The sequence below is a fragment of the Pimephales promelas genome, chromosome 2, assembly GCF_988280905.1.
Source record: "Pimephales promelas chromosome 2, fPimPro1.hap1.1, whole genome shotgun sequence".
NCBI lineage: Eukaryota > Metazoa > Chordata > Actinopteri > Cypriniformes > Leuciscidae > Pimephales > Pimephales promelas.
This window is the reverse complement of record NC_142770.1, coordinates 49,338,592-49,350,397: the sequence shown is the minus strand read 5'-3', so window position 1 is coordinate 49,350,397 and position 11,806 is coordinate 49,338,592. Positions and strand designations below refer to the sequence as shown.

Below are 11,806 nucleotides of genomic sequence, written 5' to 3'. Positions count from 1 at the left end.
CTCCTCCCCATCTGCGGCGGACGGCAGCAGGCTCCGGCCCACGGCGAGCGGCGGCGACTCGCGCACCATGCTCGATGGCACCGCGGATTCCCCACAGCGGCGAGGACCCTCGGACAGCGCGTTCCTCCCTCTTCCCGGGTTTCGGCACCAATGTAACAAGGTTCAGGGAAGAAGGAGGCAGGAACCGGATAATAATAATAAAATAAAACTTTATTTAAATAAAATAAACAAACAAAATACCTGCCAGCAGCCCCTCACGGACGACTGCTGGCTACCGAAAATAAAATATAAAATACCGGCCAGCAGCCCCTCACGGACGACTGCTGGCTTACCAAATAAAATATAAAATACAAACAAAAGCAGGCCTGTTCCTCTCTCCATCATCCACTCCGTCGCTCCCCCTTTATGGCTCCGCTCCTTCGTGAGAGATGCGAGACCGGTGTGCTTCGCAGGTGCTGCTCATTAGCAATCGCAACACCGGCCTCGCGACTTTCTCTCACGTCCCTCGGCCGTCCTGCTCACCACAATTACATAGCCATATTCTGCTCTTATGTGGTAACCGCTAATTCACTGCACACATTTATAGTTCATTTTCATTATTCTAAGCCATGTTCGGTAAACCAACTGTATACTTCTGTCTACACTGCATTATTGTCCTGTCTACTTTGTATATCACAATGCTTGTTTCTCTGTAAGTTCGTTCCTTCTTGACTAGTTCACATGATGTTTTGTGGAAATTGTATAGAGGATAAATTGTTATGGTCTTAAGGAAATAAATAGAAAATCCACCTTGAATATGATTTCCCGTTATCTCAGAAGAAATGTAAAAGTCTTCCTACTTGAGTATGGAAAGTGTGTATTTTTGACAACTCTGTCCATGAGTAATAAATTTAAAAAATTAGATGCCCGCACTCTGCTATTTCTCTCATACTTTTATTGTGCAAAAATGCAGGGTCAAAACGTTGCAGCACAGTATTTATGGGGAAAATAGCAGAGTGCGGGTATCTCATTATTTTAAGTTATCCAGCCCCCTTTTGCCCGGCACCGCACATGTGGGGATGAGCACACTACCACTACTGCTCAAATAATAATCCCTTGTACAAGCATTCCATGCTTTTAATGTTGCCTACTTTAACCAGATCAGGTATATGACTATGGATGGATTGCCTGTCTTCTGTTAATGTGGATTGTGCATAGGCTTAGGGTCACTCTTTCGCCGACTAAATGTTCATGGTAATCCATGAACCCAAACAATAACAATGTCCTTTTTTAGACGGTGACTTTATAGTCCTATTGGGTCCATGGGTCCATCACATGATTTCTGTAAAAAAATAAAATAAAATAAAAAAAAAGTAACGCCATGAAAATTAATTATTTTGAAATTAACTAACAAAATAATTTTTAATTGAGTGGAACCGGAGTTTGTACACTGTAAAAAGTGAACAGTTGGATCAACTTAAAAAAATTACTTCAATTGGTAACACCTAAAAAAATTAAGTTCTCTCAACTTAAATTATTACATTTTCTCAACTTAATTTTACTAGGTCAATCACACTTAAATTATTTGAGTTCATTCAATCCTATTATTTACATTAGTCTGACTTAATTTCACTGCATTCCAACTTAAATTTATTAATTTTTCCTACAGTTGGATCAACTTAAAAAAATTACTTCAATTGGTAACACCTAAAAAAAATAAGTTAACTCAACTTAATTTCAGGTCAATCACAGAAGACTCAAATTGCTGGAGAAATATTTATTAACATTAATTCATTTTATACACCATCGGTATTTTTCATATTACAAACTTTGAGATTTTTTTTTACAAACATTTGTTGTGCCAATGAAATTCCATTTACTGACACACTTGTTCCATTAACAGTCTTTTTGCAAAGTTGCCTTTGCACTGAATTATGCTCAAAACTGCATAAGCCAACATATTTATAAAAATAAATATAAAAACATAGTGGTTATGCCCTTAAAGGGTTAGTTCACCCAAAAATGAAAATTAAGTCATTAATTACTCACCCCCATGCTGTACCAACCCCTTCGTTCATCTTCGGAGCACAAATGAAGATATTTTTGATTAAATTTGAGAGCTGTATAACTACCACATAGACTGCCGGAACTGGCTCTTGATGGCCCAGAAAGTCAATGAAGAAAATGTTTAAATATTCCATGTGACTACAGTGGCTCAACTATAAGTTTATCAAGCGACGAGAATACTTTTTGTGCGAAAAAACAAACAAAAATAACGACTTTATTCTACTATTCCTTTTCTTCCTTGTTGGCCTGAAATGACACTTCAATACGATTTCCACGACGCATGCGCGTGAACTGAACTGAAGTAGTTGAAGGAGATCGCAATTCTCGCGCATGCGTCGTGGAAATCGTATTGATTGGTAGTTATACAGCTCTCAAATTTAATCAAAAATATCTTCATTTGTGTTCCGAAGACGAACGAAGGTCTTACAGGGTTGGTACAGCATGGGGGTGAGTAATTAATGACTTAATTTTCATTTTTGGGTGAACTAACCCTTTAAATGAGCCACCTAAAAACAATTAAAGGGATAGTTCACCCAAAAATGGTTCAAGTTGCTCCAAACCTGCATGAGTTAGTTTCTTCTGCTGGACACAAAAGAAGATGTTTTGAAGAATGTTGGTAACCAGACAGTTGACTTCTGAATTGTTTGACTGTTGACTTCCAAAGATACAGGAAGTCAATGGGTGCCTTCAATTGCCAGGTCACCAACATTCTTCAACAAATCTTCTTTTGTGTCCAGCAGAAGAAACTAACTCATGCAGGTTTGGAACAACTTGAACCATTTTTGGGTGAACTTTCCCTTTAATCTTTCAAATAGAACCATACTGTATGAGAAGAGCTTTACAGGTAATGCCCTAAATTTAAAGTGAATCAATCAGATTCAAACAAACAACTACACATTCATACTAGACGTATGAATGTACAAATGGATAGTCTACAAACATAAGAAAACAAATTAAACATCCAACATTCTTTCAAACACAGACTAGACATATGCACATTCAAACATTACTGCAAGTTCACTGTTGTCTACTGAAAAGACTTTGAACTTTTAGTGACATCTTTCGCTGTTCAAGCTGCAAGAGAACTTTCTGGAATACCTCGAAAGTAAAACGAAGCGGTTTTGGGTAAGCCAGATTGATGATGTATATCATCCCGAGAAGCAAGGCACAAGCTGATGTGAACGAAGGCAGTTCATTCAAAACTTTAACACCCTCGATGACGACACCTATGTCAGCCGGTGGTTCGTGATGTTCTCCCCCCTCCTTCCGAATAACATACACCGCCATGGTGAACTGCTCCAGCTCACCCTCCCAATCGTCTCGCTGCTTATCCTAAAGAAATGTACATAAAAAAATAAAAAAATAAATAAACATCTTGCAGTCATAACTACAAAACACAAATTTAAACTTTCTGAAAAATCTAAATAGAACATGCAGAATTTCAACTCACAAGGTACTCCTTGATAAGGTCTTGAGGATTTTCGTTAACACTTTAAAATAATGGTCCGTAGTTAACAAGTAGCTATGCAGGAAGTAATAAGTAGTACTGCATTAAAGGGTTAGTTCACCCAAAAATGAAAATTCTGTCAGTATTTACTCAACCTCATGTTGTTCCAACCCCGCAAGACCTTCGTTCATCTTCGGAACACAAATTAAGATATTTAAGATATTAAGATCACTCCTGCATACAGTCCATAGGCTTCTTGAGGGACTGGCTCTTGCTGTCCCTGAAAAGTCATTAAAGACATCGTTAAAATAGTCCAAGTGACTACAGGGGCTCAATCTAAGGTTTATCAAACGACGAGAACACTTTTGTGCTCAAAAAAACAACAAAAATAACGACTTTATTTCAACTATTCACTTCCTTCTCCATGAGCCTGTAGTCAGTTAACGTAGTGTGATTACGTAGAGCTTCGTCACACGTAGGCTCACTATTGGCTGACGCTGGTCATGTGTGTGTGATGCGTGTGACGTACAATGACAGAAACTTACGCTATTAAACTAGTAACCTGACTCGCGCAGAGGGAGAAATAAACGAATAGTTGAAATAAAGTCGTTATTTTTGTTGTTTTTTTGCGCACAAAAGTGTTCTCGTCGTTTGATAAACTTAAGATTGAGCCACTGTAGTCACTTGGACTATTTTAACGATGTCTTTTATGACTTTTCGAGGACAGCAAGAGCCAGTCCCTCAAGAAGCCTATGGACTGTATGCAGGAGCGATCTTAATATCTTAAATATCTTAATTTGTGTTCCGATGATGAACGAAGGTCTTACGGGGTTGGAACAACATGAGGGTGAGTAAATACTGACAGAATTTTCATTTTTGGGTGAACTAACCCTTTAACACCGAAGTTAATACTATTAACTAATATGGAAGCAATATTAACTAAGCAGTAAGTAATAGGTAATTTAGTACAAAGGTAGTTCCTTGGTAGGTATTTGATCGTTACTAAAGAAATATATCCTCATTGAGAACTACTTGCGAACTAAGAATTAATAATCAATTAATTACTAAATCACAAAAGTAACATGTCTAAAAAGTGAACAATTGTGGGGGTTTTATACTCTTAACATGGTCATAACATTTCAGAAGCATGTGCCTCAAATGGGTTCTTTGTGGAAACCAGTTTATGAAGTTTATACATCCCCCCAAATACATTAGCTAGGTTGAGATTGTGACCACTACTCTTGCCAGGATGGACGCATGTTCTCTGTTTATTTAAAACTTAAACATAAAATAATACTAATAAAGACAGTTTTTAAAAAATAAACCTTAAATAACTAGGAAGTGATGCTGACACTCTCATGATTGGATTAGTTCACTATTATAACTATGTTACAGTAGCTGCCTGAGGAGGACTTCTCTTTAGGACATGAATATAAACATTGATGTTCACTTGTCAAAAACAATTTGTATCTTTAATGAAGAAATTGGCTGCATTTATGTTACAATAAGCGCAAAACCACATCTTCCAGATTACAGCGTTTGTTAGAATATTAGTGCCTCACAGAACCTGTACAGTATGTGTCAAATATAAAATTAAATAACTTGTGTAAACATTGTGGGATGACAAGGTAACGCTTGTAGTTAGTTAGGAGTTAACATGTTTTTCACTTTAAAATAATGGGCCACATCACTAGTAGTTCCTGCGGGATGACAAGGTAACGCTTAAGTAGTTATTGATGAGTTAACAGGTTTTTCACAAATGATACAAGTTATTTAATTTTATATTTGACACATACTGTACAGGTTCTGTGAGGCACTAATATTCTAACAAACACTGTAATCTGGAAGATGTGGTTTTGCGCTTATCGTAACATAAATGCAGCCAATTTCTTCATTAAAGATGCAAACTGTTTTTGACAAGTGAACATCAATGTTTATATTCATGTCCTAAAGAGAAGTCCTCCTCAGACAGCTACTGTAACATAAAGTTATAGGTCTTTGGAGTCTGAGATATATGTGACTGACATTCAATAGAGCTCATAATAGTGAACTAATCCAATCATGAGAGTGTCAGCATCACTTCCTAATTATTTAAGGTTTATTTTTAAAAACTGTCTTTATTAGTATTATTTTATGTTTAAGTTTTAAATAAACAGAGAACATGCGTCCATCCTGGCAAGAGTAGTAGTTCTCAATGAGGATATATTTCTTTAGTAATAATCAAATACCTACCAAGGAACTACCTTTGTACTAAATTACCTATTACTTAATGCTTAGTTAATATTGCTTCCATATTAGTTAATAGTATTAAGTTCGGTGTTAATGCAGTGCTACCTATTACTTCCTGCATAGCTACTTGTTAACTACGGACCATTATTTTAAAGAGTTACCGGATTTTTCCCCAGGAAAACGATGAGGGCCTTCAGGACACTCTTCTTTCCGTGTGAATGTTTTCAGTCTGTGAAAAAGCATTTGTGATTATTTTTCTTATTTTTAAAATTCGGAGTAATCTGTAATGGAGAATCAGATTTCCCCAAGGATAGCAAAGGACAAGAAAATATAAACAAAACTTAATTTACAAAACTATAAAAGGTTGTATTAATGACTGGACAAAGTATATACATCACAGAAGTATAAAAAAAATCATTATTCAGATATAAACACTGATGTCTACGTTACCGTTCAAAACAGAATTTTTTTTTAGGTTTTTTTAGAATCTTTAATAAGTCAAAAATTAAAGATGATTGAATGACTCATAAATGTAAGTACACATTGATGGCCTAAGAAACGAAACAAGCGGTTTGTGTGAGAAAACGAACAGTATTTATATCGTTTTTACCTCGTGTAACACAGCCATGTCAAACTGAACTGACGGCATGGGCGCTTCGGTCTGCGCACGCGCCGGAAGTGATCGCTTGCAAGTCAACGTCACTCATTGTTTACACAGAGATTTCAGAAGTTTTACCTTTCACTAAACATATTTAGATATATCGAAATAATCTTCCATTGCATTGCATGCTCTTTGAGGTGGTGACCATAGACCTGCATTATATGACTGATAGACAACGGTTTGACCGAAAAATATCAAAATTGAAAATACTGTGGAAACAAAGACATCTTGGATGCCCTGCCTTGAGGTAAGCTAAAACACACCAAAAATTAATTTCAAAGTGAACTATTCCCTTTAAATCAGCCAGTACTTGTGCACCTTTTACATGCACAATACATGTCACATCATAATCATTTTTAGCTTCAAAATTGGTTTACACTGTATAAACTAAAAAAAGTTATTTCTGAGAATCAAAAAAGGCACATGCATTCGGGATGTCATAAGGGTATTTGATGCCAATTTTAGTTCTTAATTCTTTTAGTTTTAGTTCAAAATTCTTAATTAGGATAAAATGCAAGTCAATAGCATTAGACAACGTTAGATGGAATTTACTCAAACATGTCCAACATTAGTAATTCATATTATCTATTATCAATAGAAGAAATTAGAAATTACTTAAATTAATAGAAAATACTTACCATGTAATGTTATAGCAAAGTGTCGTCCTCAATCGTCAAACTTGAAAAAGCTTTCAGTCATAAGGAGAGAAAAATGTTGTATCATTAGTATTTAACTTCAAGGTCAAGTAATTAATTAGTTCTGAAATACTACTATTTTCTACAAAAAAAAATCATAATTTTAAAGAAAACCCCGATTTGTTTTCCTGCATGAAACACCTCGAGCTAGGCAAATTAAGCTAGCGTTAAGCACAGGCCACAGATCAGGGAATCAGGTAACGTTAATGGGCTGACTCCCTGATCAGTGCCCTGGTTAACTTAATGAACTGATTGAGATGCACCCAATGGCGTTTATCACAGACTTTCAGCATCATTTTGGGCGAAAAAAGTCGATGAATAAGTCAGAGCTAACGTTTCAAAGACAAATAAAAGAACAGACAAAAAATAAAACTCAAATATTGTACTGCAGGAATTCAAATTCGAGCATTTTGTCCCGCTCCCCGAGCACTTCCCGCCCAAAGCATTTCCAATTTCTCACGCGGCACAGACGGTTATCCTTTTTTAAACTATTTAATAACTGTTACACAAGTCCCAAGATCCAAACTGAACACATTTTTATAAAACAAACGAGTTAAGTTAAAGATAACATCATGTTTAACGTTAACTTGCATAGAACTATTCAGTAATGCTAGTTTGCAAACGTACGTTTAAAAATGTGGTTAATTGCGATTTTGTTAGTATTCATGTTCACAAACAACATTCATTAACTCATAAACAACTAAAACAAACGTCCAAAAGTTGCATATTTGAGTATATTAATTAAAAAACAAAACTTCCAACCTACCTTATTCATCCGAGTGCGAAAAAGAAAATGGCGGTCGAGCAGAAAGTTCCAGACAGGCTTATGCGTCATGACGTCAGCAATAAAACGTCTGACGCGAGGGTCCTTAAAGGGAAATTACACTTTGGGTGAAAGCGAGATATCTGAGTGTCTGTGAATTTCTATGCGTTCAAGTTGAATGAGTGTACAATAATCAATTACGATTAGGAAAGCAGAAATACGAAGTAAATAGACTCAAATAGTTCTAGTAATCCAACTTACACCCATATTCACTTTTTACAGTGTAGTCCTTGTTTTCCCCACGGATGAATCGGTGGTGGCATTACAAATTCACTTTTAATCTATTCAAATATATGGCTGCAAAACATGATCAAACTGGATTTTATTTTGACAGGTCGATTGTAAAGTCGACCTGAAGCCTTAGGTTTCCAAATGATCAGACAACATAAACCAACATCCAGATCAGGCTACTGAGGTATTCTGTGTGTCGACCATAGAAGGTTAACATGATCAAACTGAATAAATTACAGCACAGTGCAATAGCGCCATTGTTAGACAGTTGACCTGAAGTATTCAAGTTTAATGAGTAAACATCAAAAGCAAGACCATGTTGACCGTGGGTCCACCACAGATCCATTCCAGATCAGTGGTAATGTCGCAAGAGGCACAGCATTTCTCTGAAATGTAAAGATATCAAGGCTGGCTAAATGGAAAACGTGATCAAATTGGATTTTTCAATGACGGGGCAAATGTTGATTATACCAAACAGTCGACCTGAAGACTTGATTAATTATTTAATGATTAAATGAGCAAACGCATTAAAACATCCAGATTCCAGTGAGTAACAGAACTTCGGTTAGGCTAACAGAATCAAACTGAATTTGTATGATGACAGGACAATAACAGAGGTTAACGTCATTATGGCTTTTATTGTTGGAAAAGAAACTAATACTTCAAATGTTGCGTCTCTAAATGAGAAAGCACGTCCGTTGGGTGAGATCTGTACTCCGTCACTCAAACGGGTATCCGTGTGTGTGTGACAGTTTATAAAAATACTTGCTGCAATATTAATAGGATGTGAGGATTTTAAAAATATCTAAGATTAAAAAGGTAATGCATCCAGTATTCTTGTAGTAATAGGGATTGAAACAATTTATATAATGAAACAATTCATAATTTCAGTCCACATAATTGTGTAAAAAAGTTCATCTGACATGTCTTCAAAGGGTTAAAATTAATAGAGCAACATGTAAACGTTCGAGTGATTAATTAATTTTGTTGTGCCTAATTTATGGGTAAAATGTGTTAATCTGTGATCGCCAAAGTGATCTTAATCGATGTGGCGCGATCGATTGCTTTTGTCTTCCACCCAAGTTTCCGGGGAAATCGCGGTCTTTTCCTGATAACAGTAAAAGTTTTCAGTGAGGAAAGTTGACTCGTATCACTCTCGTGATTATTTCTCCCCTTTTTCAGGGGTGTAACATGTGGACCACGGAAGATGAGTGTCATTGACTTGCGCTGGAGTTATCCGTGGTCTCAGCACAGACTCACTCCGTGCCGCTATCACAGATTTTAGTTCTGACCGTAGCCAAGAGAGAAATAGGTGTAAACGCCATCAAACTGGATTTTATGAGGACGAGACAAAACGTCAAGTTAATTACATGCCATTATTGTAATAGATTCGACATAAAGCTTGAGTTTCTAAACAAGCCAGCCACATTCACGTCCACGAGGTCAGGTTGTTGAGGTCCGTGGTGCCATCACGGGACATCGGTTAGGCTAAATGAACTGAATATGGCAAGACAGTGCAACAATAACAATGTCATTATGGTTTTTGATGTTGGAAAATAAACTAACACTTCAAATGTGCACGTCCGTTGGGTGAGATCTGTTCTCTTTCATTGAAACGGGTATCCGTGTGTGGACCACGGAAGATGAGTGTCATTGACTTGCGCTGGAGTTATCCGTGGTATCAGCACAGACTCACTCCGTGCCGCTATCACAGATTTTAGTTCTGACCGTAGCCAAGCGAGAAATAGGTGTAAACGCCATCAAACTGGATTTTATGAGGACGAGACAAAACGTCAAGTTAATTACATGCCATTATTGTAATAGAGTAGACATAAGCTTAGTTTCTAAACAAGCCAGCCACATTACAACGTCCATGAGGTCAGGTTGTTGAGGTCCGTGGTGCCATCACGGGACATCGGTTAACTGAAACAAACTGAATTTGTATGACGGCAGGACAGAGCAATAGCTGTAATAAAGAGGTTAACGTCATTATGGCTTTTATTGTTGGAAAAGAAAATAACACTTCAAATGTTGCGTTTCCAAATGAGAAAGCACGTCCGTTGGGTGAGATCTGTACTCCGTCATTCAAACGGGTATCCGTGTGTGGACCACGGAAAGTGAGTGTCATTGACTTGCGTTGGAGTTATATCCGTGGCCGCATCACGGAATTCACGGCGATTCCGTGATGTTTCCACGGATTTTGAGTTAAGGGCCGTGGTAGGGCTGGGCGATATGGCCAAAAAATCATATCTCGATATTTTTTGGTCAAAAGGCGATATACGATATATATCTCGGTACTTTCTACGTTTTCTATTTAGATAAAGAAAATCTTTATATATATATATAAAAAAAAAAAATTATATAAATTATATATATATATATATATATATACAGTATATTCACATTCGGCCCAATGATATCCTACAAACAATGTTGATATTGAAGGATATGGAAACAAATATAATATAGGCTATGCAATATATTATGTGCAAAAAGCTTTTGTTTTTATTATTGACTAAAAGCTAAACTAAAAATGAAAATAAAAACAAAAACAAAAGCACAAACTAATTATATTAGCCTGCATTTGATTACCCCATTATAATCACTTTCACTTTCATTAAAAATATATACTTGTAGGTTTAAAATTCCACATATGGCACATTTATTTCTCCAACAACAAATATTTTAGCAATATGTTTATTTTAGTCAGAATTATTGCGTACTACATAATACTATTCACACGCATGCGCGCGCCGGCGCTCGTTCAAGGAAGCATGAATTTTAGCGGAGATTCACTTGCAGAAGCTCGTCCTCTTCTGACATGGACATATTTGTTGTGAAATGGACATATTTGCTTTACTTTCTAACATTTACAGATGGAGAATATGTGAAATGTAAGTTGAGCACTGAGGAAAGCACCACATCTCAAACGCATTAAACAGCGCAAGTATATCTGTCAGTCAGTCAGCAACAGTGTCTGTCAGAGCATTTGACAGGGCGGCAAGCTGCCTTAAACTTGTTAAAGGGCATATTGCAGGTTAGAGGACCCAACGAGTCAATGCATAGAAAAACAATGTAGAAACTAGATTTTCTTTAAAATATACGTATAAACACGCCACAGAAGCTTCTGCAGTCGTTTTTGTGAGAAAATTTTACTTCCGCGTCTGAAAATGGGCGTGGCGGGCGTGACGCAATGAGCGGGAGAGCCGTCGATTCACACAACAGGAAAACAATGAATCGCATGACATTTCGGACGCTGAGGAAATACTCGTATGACGGATCAAGCCATAAAGTTATGAGCCTGCTATGCTAAAGAGATCAGGGACAGGCCAGGATAATGTCAGACAGAATGGTCAGAGAAAAATTGAGCTGTGATGTGAGGAGAACCAGTGGAGAACAGGACAAGTGCCTTTTAGGTGAGAGACGTGCTTAAGTATACACGTTCGCTAACGATATACACTGTGCTCACAATATTGTACAGATTATTATGATCCTATAACAGGCCAGCAGACATTAGTATGTTTAGGGTAGATTTATATACTATTAAATGTATAAAAACTTTACTTGAGTAGCCTATATTTCTATACTAAAAGCATAGGCTATACTCAGGTAAATTTTTAATACATATTTTTCAACTAGGTTATAACATAAACAGAACATTAAAGATTTGAGTA

General features: G+C 36.8%; 2 long non-coding RNA genes across 2 annotated transcripts; both read right to left on the bottom strand.

The window, feature by feature from the left end:
* Window positions 1–1,741: 1,741 nt before the first annotated feature.
* LOC148997712 (uncharacterized) lies at window positions 1,742–4,142 on the bottom strand. The gene is made up of 2 exons (XR_016146389.1): window positions 3,497–4,142; window positions 1,742–3,378 (listed from the first exon to the last, which is right to left on the bottom strand). It is a non-coding gene; the product is annotated as an uncharacterized LOC148997712 (long non-coding RNA).
* Window positions 4,143–5,860: 1,718 nt separating this feature from the next.
* Window positions 5,861–7,935, bottom strand: LOC148997711 (uncharacterized). The gene is made up of 3 exons (XR_016146384.1): window positions 7,845–7,935; window positions 7,022–7,071; window positions 5,861–5,951 (listed from the first exon to the last, which is right to left on the bottom strand). It is a non-coding gene; the product is annotated as an uncharacterized LOC148997711 (long non-coding RNA).
* Window positions 7,936–11,806: the final 3,871 nt, after the last annotated feature.